General features: G+C 39.8%; 1 pseudogene; it reads right to left on the bottom strand.

The window, feature by feature from the left end:
• LOC126443279 (dentin matrix acidic phosphoprotein 1-like) overlaps window positions 1–3,026 on the bottom strand; it is a 297,120-nt pseudogene extending 294,094 nt beyond the window's left edge.
• Window positions 3,027–22,834: the final 19,808 nt, after the last annotated feature.

Genomic DNA, 22,834 nt, shown 5'->3' with positions numbered 1-22,834 from the left:
CTGCCCAGTCGTGCATTGTCTCTCGTTCCATTAATACCGATGCTGTAGGGGCTCATAATATGTTGCCCCATAATACTGTGACAGACGCTTTTGTCACGACATTTATACATTCACTACTTCGGTCGAGGGCTTTTTGTAATTAAGAACCGTATTTTACATCTTACATAGTAGCACCTTGGTTAAACGTATCGCATTTTCTTTCACGTACTTACCGTCTACTAAATTTTAAAGTTGTGTACCGCTACCAACGCATTCCGTCATTTTGCCGTTTCGAGCGCGTTCTATTGACTCGTGAGAAGTCGACATACTTACGTTAATTAGGTAGTGGCTCATTTCTCACTTACTTTGACCTTTCTTAGACATCTTGAAACATTAAACATGGACATATTACTGTCTTCATTTCTAAAGAAGTACTGTCTGGTAGGTCGGCTAAGTATGATAAACCTATATGTGGCGTTTTAACTTTTTCTTGTCCTCATCCTGAAGACTGGTTAGTCGAAAGTCTGTGTTCCTGGTAGATTTTCTGTCAATTACCAATCATTTTAAGTGAAGACGTCCCTATGTCAGATTTTAATTACGTTCCTGTAGCGCGGAAAATACGCACTTGCGACCCTTAGTTGCGTTACTCAAATTTCTATGTTTCCCACCGTCACTCCACCCTGCACGTTAGGTCAAATTGTTTTCTTTCACCCCGTATAACGTTGCTGGAAGGCAAACGTCGCTCAGCCAGCACCGCTTCAATTATTCACTTTTTCACATACGCTACACATATGAGGCACTGAGAGCACAAGCGGACTAACCCCGGAGAAGTCAATATGGAGGAAACAGGTCTCATAATACGGGCCCACAAATAATGTATGTTTGTGATACATTGCAGCCTTGTACCATGCATATGATGTAACTGTGGTTTTATTGAACAATATTTTGACATAGATAAATTACAAAAGTACTATATAGTAGAATATTAGCAGTTTTGTTGTGGCTTAGTCCATTTTCGCTCCAAGTAGTTGAACATTCTCAATGACAGGTCCGTTAGTACGCTGATGCATGTGACAATAGTATTCATTACTAGTATACATTGTACACATTACATGTACCATTTTACATTGGTTTCTGTAATGTTACGCATTGTGTTACATTTCAAAATCATCCACAGGCAATGTTTCTACGGCATTTGATGACGTTTGTAAAGTTTTGTAGAAATCATGATGAAGTGGAGGTACATACGGAAGCAAACTTAGCAGATCCTTCTTTTTTGCCTCTGTAATTACATTTCCATTAGGATAAAGCAGTTCGAGATTGCTGATGCATGTGGATGTTCGTTTGGCCACATCAATTTCCTGAAATGGCTCTTGGTTTTGGTTCGAGTATTTATACAGTATTTTGAATCTGTTGGTTGCTTCATACCGCAGCCACTGTATGTTCAACCATTGTACTTTACAATTGCCAGAAGACATTTTTCGATTCGTGATGTTTCTTTCGAGTTGTTTTGTTGAAAAGAAACATTCCGCATTCATATTAATTACCTTGAATGGATTCCTTTTTCTGGCACTCACTACCACATCATTCCAGTGTTTAGGACGGTAAATATTAGGAAAATACTTTTTTCGTTTCTGAACTAAGCCAAAATCCTGATCACAGGGCAGGTACGAGTGTCCGCTAACTAAAAATTTATGGTCTATTTCCTTCACAGAGAACTCTGAGCTGTTGACAATGTATTGGCACAGTACAGCAACCTTTATGTTTCTATTCTGGCCTCCGCACTGATCAGAGTACATAATTAGTTTTTCAGTCCTGACAAAATTGCGTATGAAGTACAGCAAACAAGAACCAATTTCTTGTGGCCCTCTCGACGCAATGGATTCATGCCACAGAAACATGTATACATCATCATTGTGCATATTGTGGATGCCAAAGCAATATGTCCACAACTGACGTTTGTAATAGCAAACTCCAGTTGAGATGATCGGTGTAGGCAAAGTTTTCATCAAATCAAATGTTATCACTGTAACGTTACCATCTGATTTGCTAAGCAATGTATCACTATGTAAACCTGCCCGTGCATACTCAGCTTTTTGCTGATGGAATTCACGTTCTGCAATTAACTCCGTCCTCTCCTTATCATTATCGGCAGCTGTTATTTTTACCTGCAAAGCATCACATGTTCGACAAGAGTCGGACACTGGTGGATGAAATGACAAATTGAAGTTTTCGTAAAAAATTTTGCGGAAAATAAAATGAGAAACGGGCATTTGCTCCTCTGCACAGTACAGTGAATACATGACTGATAAATTTAAATCTGGTCCTAAATACTTTCTACCGTTATTTTTATGATACGCATAATGGCTTTCATACGCCGGGAATTTTTCTATGAAACGTTTTACTACATCAACTTTGTGGCGAGGTGTTTTATTACCAGGTTCACCTTTACCTCTACCATCACGAGGAGGGGTGGCTTTTTCCCCTTTATTCTTGAGTACCCTATCGATTCTTCCAGCAGATACGGCTAAAGTATTCTGAAAGAATCTTTTGCACACCCTCGTTTCAGACCCATTTGAATTGAGCAAGTAATACAATCTCGTCTCCTCCCTACGTGAATGTTGCTGACCTACGTAAGACCGTGCTTTATCAACGACTTTAATCATGGTAAACAGGAAAGCCGACTGCAGATCGTGGCTGCCTAAATTATAAAACTCATTGAACACTTGTTCCTGCTGTTCTTCGTTGATGTGTTTGTGGCACTCATACCGGCACGTACACTCGCTGATTTTCCGCAATTCCTTTCGAGGTACAAGGTTACCCTTACGGTTTACATACTCTTGACCTAGAGCTCTCCGTTCTTTCCTAACGTTACGAAGCCATTTATCTTCGTTTCTAAGGCGCTTCTTTCCTCGGCTCCGTACCACGGCATCGTCGTTCGTCTCTGGCACGTCCTCTGGAACAGTTGTTGCTGCAGCCGTGCTCGCTCTCGCGTCTCCCGGCACTTCCCCATCGGACGCAAACATCTCTGTAATAACAATATCCATCCCTCAATGTAATATTAACTACACTACAGTAATGGTCAACGTGTGCATTGGTATCCACAGGCGAAGCAATTGCTCAACACAACTCGGCGGGCGGTAAAACATTGTTGTACACATAACATTACAAGTGATCGTTACTTGATTACACAAAATAGCAATACATAAAGTATTGTTTGTATGTCATTCTGTTTTCGTATGGAAAACAACCTGCATTTTCTGAACAAAGTCACCATTCGAGATACGGTACATCTAGACGTGTTTGCATATGAACGCGTTAGTGTACAATCGACAATGTTATCCGCAAAAAAGGAATGGAACACAATACAAACTAACCTTCCAATTGCTCCTCCACGCTTTTCGCAGGGGCTGCCATGCTGATCAACTGAAATACACGTCCACGTGGTCACTGGTCCAATACGTTGTTCCACACTAAATACACAAGTCTTTCGTTCGCCGGCGTCACGCGCAATGGCAGTGGACGGAGAGCATAGAGCACAAATGGACTATGACGCATAGTCCACTCCTGCTCTCAACGGTATCTATCGGCGGTTGAGTGCAACAGCAATGTTTACGTTGCTACATTAGACAAACCTTCAGATAAACAAACAGATCAACATGCATTGCATAATACCCGTATACTGTTATCACAACATGTCAATACCTCAAATTCACAAAAAGTGTGGGTTAGTCCGCTTGTGCTCTCAGTGCCTCATATGTTAGTCATGGCATACTGTGGGAGAAGAAGCTCGCACCCTCTGCCTGCTCCGATTACACCCCAACTACTACCAATATTTTTTTTCTGTCTATGGACATCTTTTGGTTCCGATTTTCAGTGATATCCATATGAGAGGTAGACATAAATCTGCCCATTTGTTATTTAGGTCAGATGTCATTGTTACAATTATAGCCTAAGGATCTGACAGCAAAAATACTTTTGTTTCAAACCATGTTAATTAAAAGTTATGTCTGATTAAAAATTTTACTATAGCAAATAGCAGACGGATCAGTGCCACTGCAGATGCATAAAACGATTCCATATACTTTTCCAAAGTCCTAGATCACTACACTTTTTACAAACCAAATTAATATTGACAGTTATAAGCAAATTTTTTTTCCAACAATGAAACGTTGAAAGCAATATGTGAAAAAACGAAACCAAAATTATGGTGGGGCATATATTTTTTAGCAAACACCATCCTGTACTCATTAAGATTTTCAGCTTTATGACCTCAGACTGATGTGCTACCGAAGAGGCTCCACAGAGGAGAAAACATAAATCAGTTTGGTGGGCTTACAGTACTTGTGCAATACAGTGTCCTTACTGTGGCTGATACAAGCACAGAAAATGCAATGGAGGCAGCTGCACCATTACGGCCCATGTTAAAAAACGTAACTACATTTTTGTACTGTATGCCAGACACTAATATTGAAGCATTTGCTCAGTCCTTGAAGAAAATTGACTTTTTTTCTTTCTTTTTGCAAAATGATCTAAGGACAGAATATGTATTCATGGAGACATAAATACTGATCTAAGACTAAGGGAACCACACAATTCAGTTTTGTTAAAATCGTACGACTGGATGACTTGTACTGCATTAATGATACTTCATAACAATTTTTTCTGTCATCACCAGTGTTCATTAGTGATACTTCGGAGAATGACAGCGAATTTGACAACCTCTCATCATGTCATGAAATGCAAAATATCTCGCCGCCACCCCCCCCCTCCCCCCCAACTAAGGTATTCAACTGCTTACCCAACTTACGCGACATACTTCCCTGCCCCTATTCCGAATCAATTGCCCCGTGGGGCTTATCCTGCAATAGATGCAAAACCTGATCCATACCACAACACACTCCAGTCCTGTCCCGGGCATCTCCCATACCATCAAAGCAAGGGACAGATGTGAAAGCAGTCAAGTGCTCTAGCAAGTTACCTGCAACCACTTCCTGGCATTCTACACGGTCACGACCACTAACAAGTTGTGTGTCCGCACGAATGGCCACCGCCAAACTGGCCCAGAGACAGCTGGACCACCCAGCTGCTCAGCATGCCACCCAACAGGATATGCTCGAATTTTCTAGATTCGCCTATGACCCTAAAACATTGCTCTTCACATTTCACCAGTGGAATTTCAATATGTTTACACAAACAATTTTTGTCGGTTCTACATGAGTACATAAAATCCACAAATTTGTTTTTCAGTGTAAATATTGATCACTCATAGTGGTATCATGATTTAATGTGTTGTTTACTGCAATAGGTGTGCAATTGTTGCCATTTGAAGTATTGTAAGATTCAGTTTTTGGGTTCTGCTATCTCTCAATTGTAAAATCACAGTTCTTTTATTTTGAACTATGCCATAAGGTACTAGGAAGTCCTAAATTCATGTTCCTTATTCACTACATGTATGTTGTAATTTTACTTAAAACAAATTTCAGTTACTGCTCTTAAAATATTTTGGCAGGCTGTTGTACCACTTGTGTATATTCATAAACGTTTCTTAGTATGAAGTAATGGTATTGTGCTCATGCATCTTATTACACATGTGTTATCCTTAATGGTGTACAGGAAATAAAAAGTAACTGTGAAAATAAATATCTTTTATTATGTTTTCTTGTATCTTGTCCTGAAATGAGGTCCTTCCTAAACAAGCTTACAACTACTTAGCCAAGAGTTCTTTTTTGTAGCTCTTTGTGTTAGGTAATTATAATAAAATATTAATGCTGGATTGTAACTTCACGAGATCTGATGCAAGTGTTTGTGCACTCTTTTACAACAGTGTTTTGTTACTGTGTGTACTAACCCAAAGAAATATTATTCTATGTACGCTGTACCACTTTGTCAAAAGGAGGGAACTATGTTTGATCCAAGAGCTATCTATCATACCATTATCTACAGCTATCTATCATACTACTATTGACAGTGCCATAAGGTTAGTATATTACCAGATACACTAATTTGGTACAGATGGTAAAATATAAAATAATGTTCTCAGTTATTGGCCACAGCCTATCCCTGGCAACCACCCCAGAAAATAAAGGGCGGTGGCAGAAAACGTTTGGTTGTGCAATCCTGTAGTCGTTTTGTTGTGGTGCTGAGTTTGCGATGTGTCTCTGAAAACAAATCAAAGGTGTATTGAATGAATTGTTGAATAGTTTGTGATAGAACATGGCAGTAATGGAAAGGACAAACATAAGCAGAATAACATCATTCTGTCAAATCAGAAAAGAATTAAGTCTACACTGATTAGTAACACGATTTCTGTATGTAGAGTACACCACTCTGTCGCCAGTGAGGTGCAAATCAATCTCAAATGAAGTACCTAGGAGCAAAAACTCCTGCATTCGAGCAAATACCAAGTTATCAAGTGGTGCTGCTCACAACGATAACAATGAAAGTAATCTGAATACATGTTTTGCTCTGTTTGCGTTGCACGTGCAGCTCTTGTTCGTTCCAAGTATGTGGAATAATGTATACAACCAGCAACCGTTCACCACCACAGGTGACTGCCAGCCACGAAGTAGTTTTAATCGAAATTTAGAAGAAAACATAATAATCCTTTATCACTAAATCGCCAAAGGCTCATGAAAGGGTCAAACAATAGCCACAAAAGTTTTGTATTTTTTTCCCACTAATATAATCTGACAGGTGCCAAAAAATTTAAAAACCATTAGAATCTGTCCATTATATGTGTGGGGCATGGCAACTGTCGTGGATCAATCTCTCTAGAAATTACAGTTACCAGTCACCTTTTCTATTATTTTTCAATCTTTGTTTACCGTGACCAGTTTTGAATCTTTATAATCACATGGTACATATTTGTTGCATGTTTGCAGCATTCTTGAAGTTGCCCAGCTGTGGCCAGATGTGAACCGCACATACTACTCACCACATTACATGCGTACATGTTTCGTTTTCTTGCCATAGCTACATGAGCCACAACAATGCTGCAAATATGCAATAAATATGTACAACCTGATGATAAATCGCTTGTCGATTCAAAAGCAGACACAGTAAACAGAGGGGCACATGGAAGATGCCTCAGTGAAGATCGCAACACGAGGAAGATACGACACACAATGTCGTCGTCAGCGCTCGGGCGTACCCTGGGCAATGCTGGGAGAAATTCCAGTGGCAGTTCCTTAGACCACCAGAACACTACACATTAAGGAAAAATGGTAAATAGAAACTGAATAAGAAAACTAAAGGCTACTGGCTGCTGGAAACCATTACACAACATTAAATCTGAACTGAAATTGCTTCTTCTGGCAACATCTGCCCTGAAGATAGATATTTAACAAAAATCTTGTGGCACGAAACACTACAATGATTACTTGTGCTATTGAGAAATAGATGTAAATGTTACATGAGCAGTGACAGATCAATATGTTCATTATTATTACTTTTCAGCCAGTAATCTGTAAGAAGCTGGTATGTAGCCCTAAACACAAAGAAAATTAATATTAAATCTCCGACCATAAGAAACACGTGTCACTGATTGTTCCAAACATAAAAATTAATCCATCAGCTATAATATGTAAATTCAAAGAATCTCACCAGTAAACCAGCACAAATTCTTCCAATAGCAGCCTGAAACACTCAATTCACTAACCAACATCCAAGTCAAGAGAGGGCCACCAAATGCTACAGCACACCATCTACAAACACAAACAGAGACAAAAACATCAAACCTCACCATGACATCACACACCACATCACAGTTATGTCACGGGCCTAAGCAGATGGGTGTAGCGTCAGACCCAACTGAGTGCGAATAACCTTACGTTATCCCCACATAGTAAATGGTGACAATGACTGCCAATTGGCAAAAAACAGGAACAAATTATCTAGCATGAAGCTTAAATGCTGTTGGAACTTTTGTTCAGAGTGTGAGTCTTTTGGTACAATCCAAGAATATCAGTACTGGCTGCTTTGCACTTGGAAATCTTTCTCACTGTACTGGCCCACAAACAGGACTCACAGCATAATTTTATTCAATCTGTCCTGCAGCATTTTCTCTTTATGTGCCACAGCTAGGATATAAAATTGTACATTCTAACACTGAAATTGTTATACTTACACCCTAAACCATTTACTCCCTAATCGTAATTGTGATTAATAATAAGGGGTGCGTTTAGTACACACTGATTTGATTTACGGATTTTCATAATGTCAGTCGAGACATTCGCATGAAGACTTACCTGCTATTTCTTCAGCATCTTGTTTTGCAAATGCAAATTTCCCACAGTATCTCCAGTTCTGCTGCATGCCTCCTTCTGCTGGTGGCGAGTTTCATCGTTAAATACTTTGTAAATGAAGTTCAAGAACTGACTTAACAAGTCAGAATGTTTAAGTGAGATTTAACTTTCAAGAAGCCTTGCACACTCTTTAAAGCAGTACTATACAGTTAATCTACAGTTCATGACCAATAAATTGTGGTCAGTGTCCTCATCTGCCCCTGGAAATGTCTTACAATTTAAGACCTGGTTCCTAAATCTCTGTCTTACCATTATATAATCTATCTGATACCTTTTAGTATCTCCAGGATTCTTGTAGGTATACAACCTTCTTTCATGATTCTTGAACCAAGAGGTAAAAAGACGAGGCCCATGAACCATGGACCTTGCCGTTGGTGGGGAGGCTTGCGTGCCTCAGCGATACAGATGGCCGTACCATAGGTGCAACCACAACGGAGGGGTATCTGTTGAGAGGCCAGACAAACATGTGGTTCCTGAAGAGGGGCAGCAGCCTTTTCTGTAGTTGCAGGGGCAACAGTCTGGATGATTGACTGATCTGGCCTTGTAACAATAACCAAAACGGCCTTCCTGTGCTGGTACTGCGAACGGCTGAAAGCGAGGGGAAACTACGGCCGTAATTTTTACCGAGGGCATGCAGCTTTACTGTATGATTAAATGATGATGGCGTCCTCTTGGGTAAAATATTCCGGAGGTAAAATAGTCCCCCATTCGGATCTCCAGGTGGGGACTACTCAAGAGGACTTTGTTATCAGGAGAAAGAAAACTGGCGTTCTACGGATCGGAGCGTGGAATGTCAGATCCCTTAATCGGGCAGGTAGGTTAGAAAATTAAAAAAGGGAAAAGGATAGGTTAAAGTTAGATATAGTAGGAACTAGTGAAGTTCGGTGGCAGGAGGAACAAGACTTTTGGTCTGGTGATTACAGAGTTATAAATACAAAATCAAATAGGGGTAATGCAGGAGTATGTTTAATAATGAATAAAAAAAATAGGAGTGTGGGTTAGCTACTACAAACAGCATGGTGAACGCATTATTGTGGCCAAGATAGACACAAAGCCCATGCCTACTACAGTAGTACAGGTTTATATGCCAAATAGCTCTGCAGATGATGAAGAAATGGATGAAATGTATGACGAGATAAAAGAAATTATTCAGGTAGTGAAGAGGGCGAAAATTTAATAGTCATGGGTGACTGAAATTCGTCAGTAGGAAAAGGGAGAGAAGGAAACATAGTAGGTCAATATGGATTGGGGGAAAGAAATGAAAGAGGAAGCCGACTTGTAGAATTTAGCACACAGCATAATTTAATCATAGCTCACGTAAAAATTCTTCCCACGTTTCGTATTACCCAGTGGAAGTCCAGGCAAGCAGAAGACGGCAGGAGATGTAATGGCGATGCTAACCCAGCCAGCTGCACGTAGTGTAGAGGAGTGACGCGAGAGAGCAGCAGCGTAGCCGGACACGCGTAGTACGGACTGCCACCGACAGATGGCAGGTGCGAACTGCAGTGCATAAATCTCTGTAAAGGGAAATTATGGCCAACTTGAAATTGGGCGCCATTTTCGAACGACTGCGCCGATGGTGATACATTAACTGCTGCAGCGTGTTTAGCAGTGTTTACTGAAGGAGTACACTCAGCTCTCCAATGCACTGCTAAGACTAATCACTGGCTACAAGCGGAACATGTCGGATATTTTGCAACAAAAAAGCTCAACAAATTAAAGCTAAATGAGTCGAAAAGCATTTGTTGCTGGGAGCACAACAGTTTTTTGCCTGCTATTCTTTATTAGTAGCGAAAGCAGATATCGCAGATCTTGATGCAGTATCGAGTTTGAACACCTGTTTTCGTAATTAGCATTAAATCGGTCCTGTCCAACTGTTAGTAAGACCAATGTTAGGTCGCAAGTGCAGGGAAAAAGAAGTCGCTAATTTAAAGCTCTATATCAGCTTACCTCTTGTTCCTGCTACTTCGTAGTACGAAAGTTCGCCCAATGTCTCTTTTGTTATATGAAATGAAGCAATGCATTCACATATATATGCGCGGTACCCTAGTAAATGGAATTGACAAACGAGGCTTTATGATTAGGCATGCTTTATATCTTTGTCAGGCCTATCCCACAAAATTTTTTCTGCAAATTCTTCATAGCATTAGGAGAATGATTACGAAAGTACAAGAGAATACAATATGTTTCAAATGTGTTGAGGTAAAACTAGTCGTATGATCAAAAGTAGGCTGTAGGGAACTGTAACAACTGCACTCTTATTAGTATACTACAAATTTTTGGCCAGGTTCCATCAGAAATAATAGTCTGCCAGTAACGTCAATATTCACTGAATATAAGGTTGTAGGTTCGGTACGTGCATCGTACATATTTTTTTTTTTTACATTATTATGTGTTGAACAAAAACAATTTATTGTCGTGAGCATCCTAAATATACATTTAAACCATACTCTACAGTCAACCAGGTCAAATTTTTTTACCAGTCATTATAACTTTGTACACTACCACTCACTATTTTTGTTTTATCTGCTAACAGAGACAGTTTTGTCTCTAAGATTTCTATTTTGTAATTAGATTACCTTTAAACCGTCCTATTACCTCTTCTGACTTTTCTTTGCTGTTCAGATGGATTGGAAACTAAGTAACATAAATGTAAAATAAGACAAAAGACCAGAAATGAATTAACTGAATGGTTAAATCAAGTTCCTGCAACCTTTCCCATTGGGACCAAGATAAACCCAAAACCAAGAAAATGTATAAAAACTCTAGCTGCAGTCTTCAGACATTGAAATTAAAATAATGAGCCTGGAGATGCTCCAGATAGTAGCATGAAATTAGCTGAATTAGGTGTAAACAGCAGTCTCACAGGGAACTTATAAACATCATTTCTGTCACTACCAATTAGGGAACATGGTTCTAGGCTTGCTGATAGATTTGTTCGTTAAATTTACATTTATCTTTGAGTATGGCTTTTACATAAATATGTCATTACACTGTATGAAGGTAAATCATACGCTGGAAATGTTACTGTAGCAAATATGTAATGCAAGTATATCTCATTTAAAATAAGTTGCAATTGCAGGATCAAGAAAGGGGAAAAGAAATAGGTTTTGGCTTCAAAGCTAAGGTGGAGTCTTGTACTGTAAAGACAGTGTATTAACAGAAAAGCTGAATCTCGCCCAATACCTGTTAACAGAAAGGGGCGTGGTCCATAATAGCAGTGAACATCTATGCTAAATATCTGAAAATGTTTGACGGAATGTATTTACTACATGGTATTACTGAAAGTGTTGTTCTACTTTGAAGACAATGTGTGCACTATTATCTGTAACACGTGTTATCAAAAATATCCTTAACGAATGTGTTATTTTTACATTTACAACCCCTTAGCCTAAAAACTTAATAACGGGTCTATATAAATATCTTTAAATTTCAAAGCATTACTGAAATAGAACAATTTATTTCGGCTTCTTATTAACCACCGATTTACTTTTGGAATGGCTTAAAATTACCCAGAGTATTTTATGTAGGTAAAATAATGTGTTGTTCAAGATTGACATAAACTTAGCCAGAATAGCAGAGCAACTTTATCGGTATAAATATTAAAATATTACAGCAAACAGTCAATTTGTCTATATTTTTACTATCAAAAATGATCAGTAACTGTAACTACAACATGTGTTGCAACAAGTAACATCTTTTGTGGGCAGTATTTTCAAAAAATGGTCTAAAGTGGGCAAAGTTCCCCCAGTTGACTGCATTTCCATTCACATATTCGCAGTCTTCAGCATAAAATGCTAAATTTTGATAATAAATAAAAATAGCAATTACAATACAAAATATGCACGACATTTACTTGTAATGACGTTTACTTTTTACCGTGTTTGGAAACAAGTATTCTTCAAAAAGTATTCTTCAGCAGATTTTGCATATGTGCTGTTTCATTCTGAGGCTAGAAAAGAGTATAGAGTACAAGCTAATGTTCTTACTGAGTGAATGTATACTTTTTTCCTCTCTACAATATTATATAAAATATAAATCGTATGTATAAAAAGCTATTAAAATCCAGAGAAAAAAATAAACGACATAAATGAAGCACAAGGAAGAAACAAAGATGGTGGCAAAGCACAGAAGTCAAATATGTACACAGGTCGAAGGATGAAGTTTTTATTTACATATGCATCACTCTGAAACCTGGAGAGCGACATAGTTTACTTCCAAATAATATATTTATTTATTTTATTTATTTATGCATTTATTTTACCTGGCAAGATTAGGGCCTTCAGGCCCTCTCTTACACCTAACCAGGCATACTCAGATTCAACAAATTTCAGTGTCTACAGAAAATTAGGACATATAACATGTTATACAATATTAATGTTAAAGAAAAAAATAGAGATTATAAAAGTAGTACAATGATAATTATAACAATCAAAAAATAATTATAACAATCAAGAATAATAATAATAATAATAATAATAATAATAATGATAATAATAATAATAAAAATGACTATGTATATGAAAGTAAACATGTTTTTCTTTTATGAGTGTCAGTCCTATTGCTACTTGGGAATTTTCTCGTTATATTCTTGCAGCTTGTGAGTTATTCTCATCAAGCAGAGACATAAGACGATGGAATGGGGTGAAAGAGATATAGAAGAGGTAGATAGGTTACAGGAAGAGAAATAGAATGGTAAAATTCGAAGCTATGATGGAGAGGAGAAAGAAAAAGATGAGGGGGGGCACAACAATGGTGGCTATACCGTCCCTAATATGTAAGTCTTAAGTTCCCTCTTGAATGTTGAGTGGCTTTGGATAAGACGCAGATCACAGGGGAGCGCGTTTCATAGTCGTATGGCTGAGATGGAGAATGACACGGAGAAAGATTTTGTGTTATGTAAAGGTACAGCCAAGATGCTAGACGTATCCGATCTGGTATTGCGGTTGTGGAATGATGATAGGTGTTTAATGTGAGAAGATAAGTATTGGGGGCACCAGTGGCTAAGAAATCGATGAAGTAAGCACATCGTGTGGAGATCGCGTGCCTTATGTGGGCGTATCCAACCAAGCTGGGAGTATGAAGGACTGATATGATCATACAACCGTATGTTGCATACGTATCTAACACAAGCATTCATCACTAGCTCGAGGCATCTCGAATTTTCATTATTTGTGCCATGTTGAACTACATCACAGTAGTAAAGATTAGGCAAGACTAGTGTTTGGACTAATTTTTGTTTAACATGGGTTGGAAATATTTTTCTAAATTTTTGAATTGCATGTAGGGAGGAGAGCGATTTCCGGCAAGCTGTGACTGTTTGTTCTTCCCAGTTTAGGTGTTCATCCAAGATTATTCCAAGGTCTTTTACTGTTTTTTGGTATGGTAGTTGGGTACCATTGAGGAGTATTTGAGGGACTGTTTCGCGAAAGTACCGACTGATTAACTTTGGATGAGATATAAGTATGACCTGGGATTTCTTGGGGTTTAGTTTCAGACCTAGGTTCTGTGCCCATCGAGAAACAGAGCAAAGATCTGCGTTCATACTCGCTACTGCGTCAGCAATGTTCTTGGGGCTTGCACTTATGTACAGTTGGATGTCGTCAGCATATAGATGGTAGTTGCAGGAGTGAATCACTGAAGAAATATCATTAATGTACAGTGAGAAGAGTAATGGACCAAGGACGGAGCCTTGGGGAACTCCAGAGCGCACGTTTTTCCATGATGACTTTTCCGACCCACAAATGACCTGTTGACTTCTGTTTTTGAGGTAGCTATCGAACCAGTGTATTGCGCTGTTTGAGAAATTCAGCTGCTTCATTTTAATTAGTAATATATCAAAGTCAACTGTATCAAAAGCCTTGCTAAAGTCAAGCAGTGTTAGGATGGTAGCTTCACGTCTGTCCATAGCATGTTTAATGTCATCAGTTACTTTGATTAATGCAGTTGCTGTACTATGGTGCTTTCGAAAGCCTGACTGATATTTGTCGTGAATGTTATGAGTTTTGAGGTAATCCGTCAGCTGTTCATGGACGATGTGTTCTAGGGCTTTAGATATTGCAGGAAGTATGCTGATCGGCCTGTAGTCACCTGGCGACTTAGGGTTGTCAGTCTTGGGTATAGGTTGAATTAAGCTTTGCTTCCACTCAGTTGGATATGTACTACTGACAAGAGACAGGTTGAAGATGTCTGTGATAACTGGAGTAATAGTGTTTACGACGGTCTTAATCATGCCAATGCTCAATCCATCATTTCCTACTGCCTCGGAAGAGATTCTCATAATTGCCTTGTGTACTGTGCCGGTAGTGACATGTTTTAGGAAAAACTTGTCTCTCGAGAGATTGATATCTTGGGGCTGGTAATTTTTCGCTGCGTGGCAGTTTACAGCTGTTGAGAAGAAATCGTTTAATTCTTCTGCAGACGCTTGATAAACAGCGTCAGATCTTCGCTTCCCTATACCGAAACTGCGCAGCTTTTTCCACAGTGCAGCAGGTTTTGATATGCCGCATACGACAGAGCGGGCATGTCTGATTTTGGCATTCCTCACGCTTTGCTTGGTTCTATTTCGGAGTTTCCTATAAGCTTCGTACGCCTCGGGAGTTGGGTTACGCTTGAAGGCCCTATGTGCAGAATCACGTTCATTCATTAACTGGCGTAATGCAGTGGTGAGCCACGGAGCGGGAGCTCTCTTTACCTTGACAGTGCGTTGAGGAGCATGTTTATCATACAGTGCAATAATTTTGCGACTAATTCCCGAATTTTTCCGTCTAAAGTCGATTCATTGCTTATATCATGCCAAGGGATGTCTGAGCAATCCTTTTGAAGAGCGCCATGGTTAACATTTTTTAGGTTTCTGTAGGTTACCAGGTGAGATTTTTCTTTGGTAGTTTGTACTGTGTAATTTAAGAAAATCACGTCATGAGCAGAGAGTCCTGGAGCGGATGTCTGATTGGCGCGAATTATTTTATCTGGTCGCTTTGTTGCTATTATATCTATGAGTGTATGGCTGTGTGGCGTGTGATGAGTTGGGTCCAGCGGTGTTAAACTCATATCATTGGAGTGGAACAGTCTCCTAAGTTTTTCTGCAGAGGGAGATTTTAACTGTAAGTCGGTGTTTGTGTCGCCCATAATGATTATGTGTTCATACAGTGTCACGAGCGAGGACAGGGCAGACTGAAAGGAGGACATAGAACCGACGTTTGGAGGTTTATAGATTACTCCAATTAGCAGTTTCTGATTTGATGTATTTATTTCGAGAAACAAGAACTCTGCTTCTCCTTCGCCCTTTGCATCCGATGTGCATAGTATAGTAGGTCTCAGATCAGAGCGAATATAGGCACCCACACCACCCCCGCGTCGTGTTTCACGATCTGCCCTTAGGAGAGAGTAACCAGTGATTCGGATAGCGTCGGAAGAAATGTTTGGTTTCAACCAAGTTTCAGAGACGAGGATAATATGGAACAGCGATTGGCAGAACAGGTCACAGAACTCGTCGAAGTGAGCCGTTAGCGACTGAGCGTTCGCGTGGGCCACAAAGAGCCCGCCGCCGGAACCGGTCCGTCCCATTGTGGCCGCCTGTAGGACCGAGCGCGCTCCGTCTACCTGCTGGCCGGAAGAGGGACAAAAGCTGGATTTCGCGGGGGAAGACATATTTACAGGTGTGTCCAAGGTCGTGACTGACTCAAGCGTCTGTGGGCTAAAGGTGAAAGACAAGCTGGAGGTATCGGAGAAGGGAGCGAAAAGAAAGATGGAAAGTGGCAGTACGAGATAATAAAAACACTCCATACTCAGAAAGAAACATAGAACAAAAATTTATAAAAATCACTGTGATTTAAACAAAAATGAGACCACTTTAAGAGAAAATGGCAACCAAATGAAGTTTGAATGTCAATTTTTCAAATCATTTACTAAAGAGTGTTTTTGGAAATCACAGTTTCTGCAGTAACTTTGTCATGGCCTGCTTCTACTGCCTTGTGTCACTACACCCTGATATCTTTTATTTCCCTCCCTTGGAACCAGATGAATTCTTGTTGCCAGGAAACTGAATTATTTTCTCCTGTACACTGTGGCAGGCTGGGAAAACTACTTTCTCCTTCACTGATGCAGGCACGGCAGTGGCTACATCGGAGAGCAACAATTCACCTGTGAGTAATTTCTTCTTGTTGCTTCTCAAACACATCTCTGCCATTTAAAATATACTGAAAACCTCACTTGATGGCTCAATAAGTGAGGTCTCTATAAAGGACTTTAGATGTAAAAGCACGTTTACAGGCTTACAGATATTTTCTTCAGGTGCTATTAGACTCTCCTCGCAAAATTTGCAAAGTGCATGACACTTCATAACCTGCCTGACAGTGTGACCACACACCATGTCACAAAGTGGCTCACCAACTTCCTCAGCACAATATCAGTGGCAGTATTAAAGAACTGAGAAAGAGTAATAGCCCTCAGTGACGATTTTACTTCTAGTAGCGTTGGTACAGGATTTTTGAAGTGGAGCATTGCTAACAGATTTTTCAAGGTATCTTGTCTATATCTAGTTATTAGCAAAAATTTAATTTTCTTCCCATTCAGGAATGTGTTCTGAATTCCAAAATACCTCCAGCTGTCAAAACTACACCACACTGAACTGGTTTCCAGGCACTGTTCAGGCCAATTTTCAAATTTTCAAATAATCACAGAGTGTCCTGAAGATGACAGAGAGCCTCACTGTATGTTTGTTCATCAGAACGACTCAGAGGCATAACTGGAGCTCTGGATGTCATGAGGCAAGACCACTTACAAACGTGCTTTAGCAACCGTGCTGTGGTTAAAGTATTTCTCTGCAGTTTCTCTGTCTTGACAGCATACTCACTGGCTGCTGCAGTCTGGCTGTTAATTAGGGCAGTAGACGAGCCAACTTTCATTTTCTCGTAATGGTTTGGAATCAAACGCTTCTCACTCAGTTTTGGCGCCAGTTTAAGACTTAAAACCACTGTCTACCTCAAGCCACTGTTATACACGATTTATATGTACCTCATTATAAGGCGGATCACGTCCCTCGACAACATTTTGTCAGAAGAAGACTGATTGCCCATTGATTAAGTGAATCCCCGTTTTTCAAAATGTATGATGTATCTGTGAGGAAAATTAGTTTCCTATTATGATCAGAAAGACACTGGCAGAAACTAATTTTGAAAACCTTTCGACAACAATTGCAAATTCTCGCCATACAGCTCAATTTTGCCCTCCCATCACTGACGCGATGCAGCGAACATTGTACGAGTCCTAAGATTCCCTAATAAAGCTTATAGTAATGTCTGGCGTGAGAACTGGAAAAAGATGGCCCTGTGTAATGGTAACCTATTGTTTGTTTCCATCTTGAGGTAATACCACCCAGCATAACAACTGATGCATTAGAAGCTATAGTTTTTGCAAGGGCGAGATCTGGTGGAGGTGTCGTATCATTATCAATGGTGCAGCCAATGCTCAACCACATTCCAATGGTGAGTGATACTAACCTCATCCATCAGGAGAACAGGATGCATCTCCACTGGTAACATGAGGGCAAGCTTGACTTTCAGGAAACTCACGAGCTCCCTCGGCACACCAGGTCTAAATTTTATGGTCTGTAGCGAACATATTGGGGTTCTATCTGAAGGAAAAGGTAACTTATTTTCCAGCAGGACTTTGTACCCCTTACTACTACAAGGTGGTCTAATTTTTAGCCCTTTCCACTGACCATTTGCTACCTTTAAGTGTCCCTTTTGTTCATATTGCAAACTGATCTGCACCGAATAAACCGTGCAGACTCGTAAAGAGGCTGTCATTTTCTAAAGACACTCCTCTCTCCCTTTTCTGAGAGAGGATGAGTTTTCTCTTTAAAGCTTCAATTCCAGCCTGAAGCTAGGTTCTTCAGGGTGGTGACTTCATCTTCTGTCGTGTCCAAGTTCGCTGCAGGACTGATGTCATTGGTCACATTCGAAGGCTCTCCAACCTCTGGAACACATATTTGCAATATTACAATTTGCAAACATAAAAATCATTTAATACTGTAATATGTTTTTAGGTAGCCAGTAATTGTTTCTCAGTAGGCTGTGGTATGTAATTTAAAGATTCGTAAGATGCCAAAATCTTACTTTCAAAGGACTGAAGCAAGTCTATGTCAATCTGAGTGGTAATATTCCAAGTATGCTCTTAATACTATGAAATGGTAAAGTAATGTCATATCCTAAAGTGCAATTGTAGTTGACCAATTATATTTAATTCTCAACAAACGGTACTATAGTGTTTCCAAAAATTTGTAGGCACTTTGCTAGGCACCACAGGAATCTGACAGCAATAGAATGTAAAAGAGCTTCTCTGTACAACACTTCAATAATAACGCAGCACGTGAGAACTGAATACTTAAATTACAAGAGCTGTGAGGCAAGTGTTACTTCCTGATGTGGGCTTTAGTGGAGATTACCTTTCAGTGCAAGTAATTATTATTTACAATAAAAGATTAAATAATCAGGACCAGACCTAACCACAACATTGGACACCTTAGCACCTGTTGTGCTACATATCTCCAATAAACGCAAAGCTCTGTATACAGAGCCTCATAAACACAAATGGTATGGGAAACACCACAGGCTTTTAAGGAAACTTTAACCAGCTGTGGCAACAAATCAAAGCATCAGTTTTCCCATTTGTGTATAACATTTAACTGTAAATTAGAAATACGGTATATACAGTGTCCAATGGCAAGCAGTAGAAACGATATAGCACAAAGGTACGAGAAATTACATTACTTTATATTTCATCAGATACCAATACAAGTGGACTGTGTGTCTGAGAGATGTGGTCCTGTTCACTAAATTACCTTGTGGTGAAGTATTTTGTTCCCTCCATCAACAGACCCTGGACATGTCAGTTTCAAAAATATACAGCTGTTGCAAATGAAATGTTTTAGTCTTCTTCTGTACACAACTCAGGGTTAAAATGAGTGTACAAAATATAACTTCTAAAGAAGGAACTCTAAGCAACACATTTACAACAACTTTAAAAAGGTATATGCTTACTGTACTGAACTGACAAAAGTGTTTCCTACGACAATTACTACGATACTAGTAAGCCTACTTTCTGCAAGCATAATGCTGTGAAGGGAAATTCTGTGTGTCCCACTGATCAAAACAACAAATGTGTGCTGTTAGCAGTCACACGAGATTTTCAGAGTGTCATAACTCAGGAGCAAGTGAAAGCATGACGTATGCATATAGCAATTGAAGCTGTGAACGTTATTTTCCAGTTACCTGTATCCTCAGTCCGTTTCTCTAGTAGGCCAACAGGTTTCCTCTCGGCAGGAGCTTTACGATCACCAAAAATGGTTGGCACAGCATTTGGTTTACGTTTTACCACTCCACCAATTCTGTCGGCTCAAACTGGTCTGGAGTAAAGTGATTCTGGTAAACACAAACAGTACTATCAGTCAGTTTAGTTACCAACTTCGTTATTTAAGCGATATAAAAATGTCAAGACTATACATTATAACTATATTTTATAATATAAAATATATGAATCTGTAATATCAATAGAACTCAGTACATGCTACTCCTAACTACATACAGTGCAAGAAGTCAGAGACCTATGAGTTAGGTACAGTAGCTATACACAAACATTGTAACACTCAGATTCTATCTACAAACTAACTGAAAAAATTTCATTTTACACGATACGACTAACATCTTTTAGGGAATGTATCTTCATTCAAGTTTAATTTTCATTAGGTTTGGGTTTCCTGTGTAACAACAAATATTGTACGATACACGTTGTCTACGCCTGCCTACACTGTGTGATCAAAAGTATCCGGACATCACCAAAAATATCAGTTTTTCATATTAGGTGCATAGTCCTGCCACCTACTGCCACTGTTTCCGATGTGACAGTGAAGTGGAAACGTGAAGGGACACGTACAGCACAAAAGCGTACATGTCGACCTCTTGTGTCAACTGGCAGAGACCGCCGACAGTTGAAGAGCGTCTGTCCAAACCGTCACGCAGGAATTCCAAACTGCATCAGAATCAGAATTCAGTGCAAGTACTATGACACTTGGGAAACTTTGATTTCAAGTTACTTTTGAGTACATTACGGGAGTGAACAGTGGTCAATGTGTTACAAATATTTACTATCAAAAACAGTCTCGATCACGATTTATTTATTACGGTGTCCGGTTTCGACCACTACTGTGGTCATCTTTAGAGCAATGAGTAAGAACCACCTTCTGGCGGTAAATCACTACCAGCAATCAGTACTCACCGTAATAAATAAATTGTGATCAAGACTGTTTGTGATAGTAAATACTGGATTTCAAGGTTGAGCGCACGGTGCAACGAGTGTAAACATTGGACGATTGAACAGCAGAGAAACGTTGTGTGGAGAGACAAATCACGGTACACAATGTGGCGATCCGAAGGCAGAGTGTGGGTATTTCGAATGCCTGGAGCACATCATCTGTCAGCATATGTAGTGCCAACAGCAAAATTCAGAGGCAGCAGTGTTATATGCTGTGGTCGTGTTTTCCATGGAGTGGGCTTCCACCCCTTGTTGTTTTGCGTGACACTATCACAGGCCTACATTAATGTTTTAAGCACCTTCTTGCTTTCCACTGTTGAAGAGCAATTCGGGGATGGTGATTGCATCTTTCAACATGATCGGGCACCTGTTCATATTGCACGGCCTGTGGCAGAGTGGTTACCTGACAGTAACATCCCTGTAATGGACTGGCCTGCACAGAGTCCTGACCTGAATCCTAGGGAACATCTTTGGCACGTTTCGGAATGCGGACTTCGTGCCAGGCCTCACCGACCGACATCGATATCTCTCCTCAGTGGAGTACTCCGTGAAGAATGGGCTGCCATTCCCCGAGAAAACTTCCAGCACCTCATTGAACGTATGCAAGCGAGAGTGGAAGCTGTCATCAAGGCTAAGGGTGGGCCAACACCACACTGAATTCCAGCATTACTGACGGAGGGCGCCACGAACTTTTAAGTCATTTTCAGGCATGTGTCTCGATATTTTTGATCACGTGGTGTAGTATTTGTATCTGAGACTGCTGGATATACAAGATTCCGTATTAAAAGAGTTAATTATAAATATACTGTACTGTTACGACTGACGATACAATTCAACTATGCTATTCTTTTTATTTATTTCAATGTTTGTCGAAACGGTAGGCCTACACTATTAAATGCAAGTAACAGGTACTTTACAGAGGTACGTCATTATCACGCCAATTATTTTCACAAAATTTACTGAAAATGAGGCACTGTTAGTTGATCTTTGAAGTACACACAGCCATAGCCAACAACATACATTAAAACATCCAAATACTGTACTTCCCATCTTCAACAATTGGGCCTACATACTGAATACAAAACGAAAAACCGTGTTTACCTATTACACCTTTCGTGTTGCCAAAAATATGTCTTTATAGCAGTCAGTACATTACAGATTAACTAGAAACGTGTAGCTTTCACTACGGTTTGTCCAAAAAAACGGGCTTGCACACAACGTACCTTTTACAAACAAATGTGAACGGTTTGAGACGAACCACATGTAATGACACACCAAATCTGATCACTAAGCGAGTCGAAATACAGCAAGTCTGTTACACAGCGAATGTTAAACCTTAAGATTATTTGCACTAATGAATGAAAACTGTACTTTCCATACAGAAGCGAGAGTCTCATGTGGGCTGCCAGTTGGCTCTGCTGATTTTCATCGGTCATATTCTCCTTCTTGCTGCATCTCTACCTTCAGAAGGAATTCTGTACAGTTTACCTCCCTTTCTGCCTCAGAACAAAAAGCCAAAAGCACAGCACTGAGGCAGTATTCTACTTAGAACTTGGAAACTACACAACACTGCCCATGCCTCACACACAATGCTTGGGCCCACAACGGCTGCTAATGTTACAAGATGTGATTTCAGCCAACTGTGGATGGCGGCGAACGCAGCAGAATACGATGGCCGTACTTCCCTTTATACGAGGCTGTACCACCCTGGTAAACACGCCACGACTGCAGTGCCGCAAAGTGGAGTGCATCTCGACTTACACTGCTGCCAACTTTGGACTTGCTAGCAAAACGGCTTCCTCGTGGAAGAACGGGGATGTGTGTTTAAAACCTTCAATCGTGCAATCGGATAGATGAGCAAAGTTTCACAAGTGAGAAGATAGTACGACACGTGTAGGTGGAACAGATTCTGTAAGGATTCAACGTTCACCTTTTGCATTATAAACAGCCCACATACAGTACTTGATAGTATATCCTACAGCAGTCTCCAAATAAATTCTTGCCCTTGTGCTATTAGGTGCTAATTATTTTCAACTGTTTGCGCTGGCTGTACGCTACCATCAGAACTTTAATTTCAAAAAGAGCATTACTTACATCTAAATAGGAATTCAACTTCATTAACAATTATTTAACATAATTCCAGTTTATAAGTCACTATGTTTAACCTACTGAAACGGCTTTGCCCTCGCAGTTTTTGCGAGTTAATTGCATGCATGAGCTCTTCAGTTATTTATGCA

This window comes from Schistocerca serialis, unplaced genomic scaffold (assembly GCF_023864345.2).
Source record: "Schistocerca serialis cubense isolate TAMUIC-IGC-003099 unplaced genomic scaffold, iqSchSeri2.2 HiC_scaffold_1434, whole genome shotgun sequence".
Taxonomy (NCBI): Eukaryota; Metazoa; Arthropoda; class Insecta; order Orthoptera; family Acrididae; genus Schistocerca; species Schistocerca serialis.
Note: the sequence above shows the minus strand (reverse complement) of the source record. Positions and strands in the feature narration are given on the sequence as shown.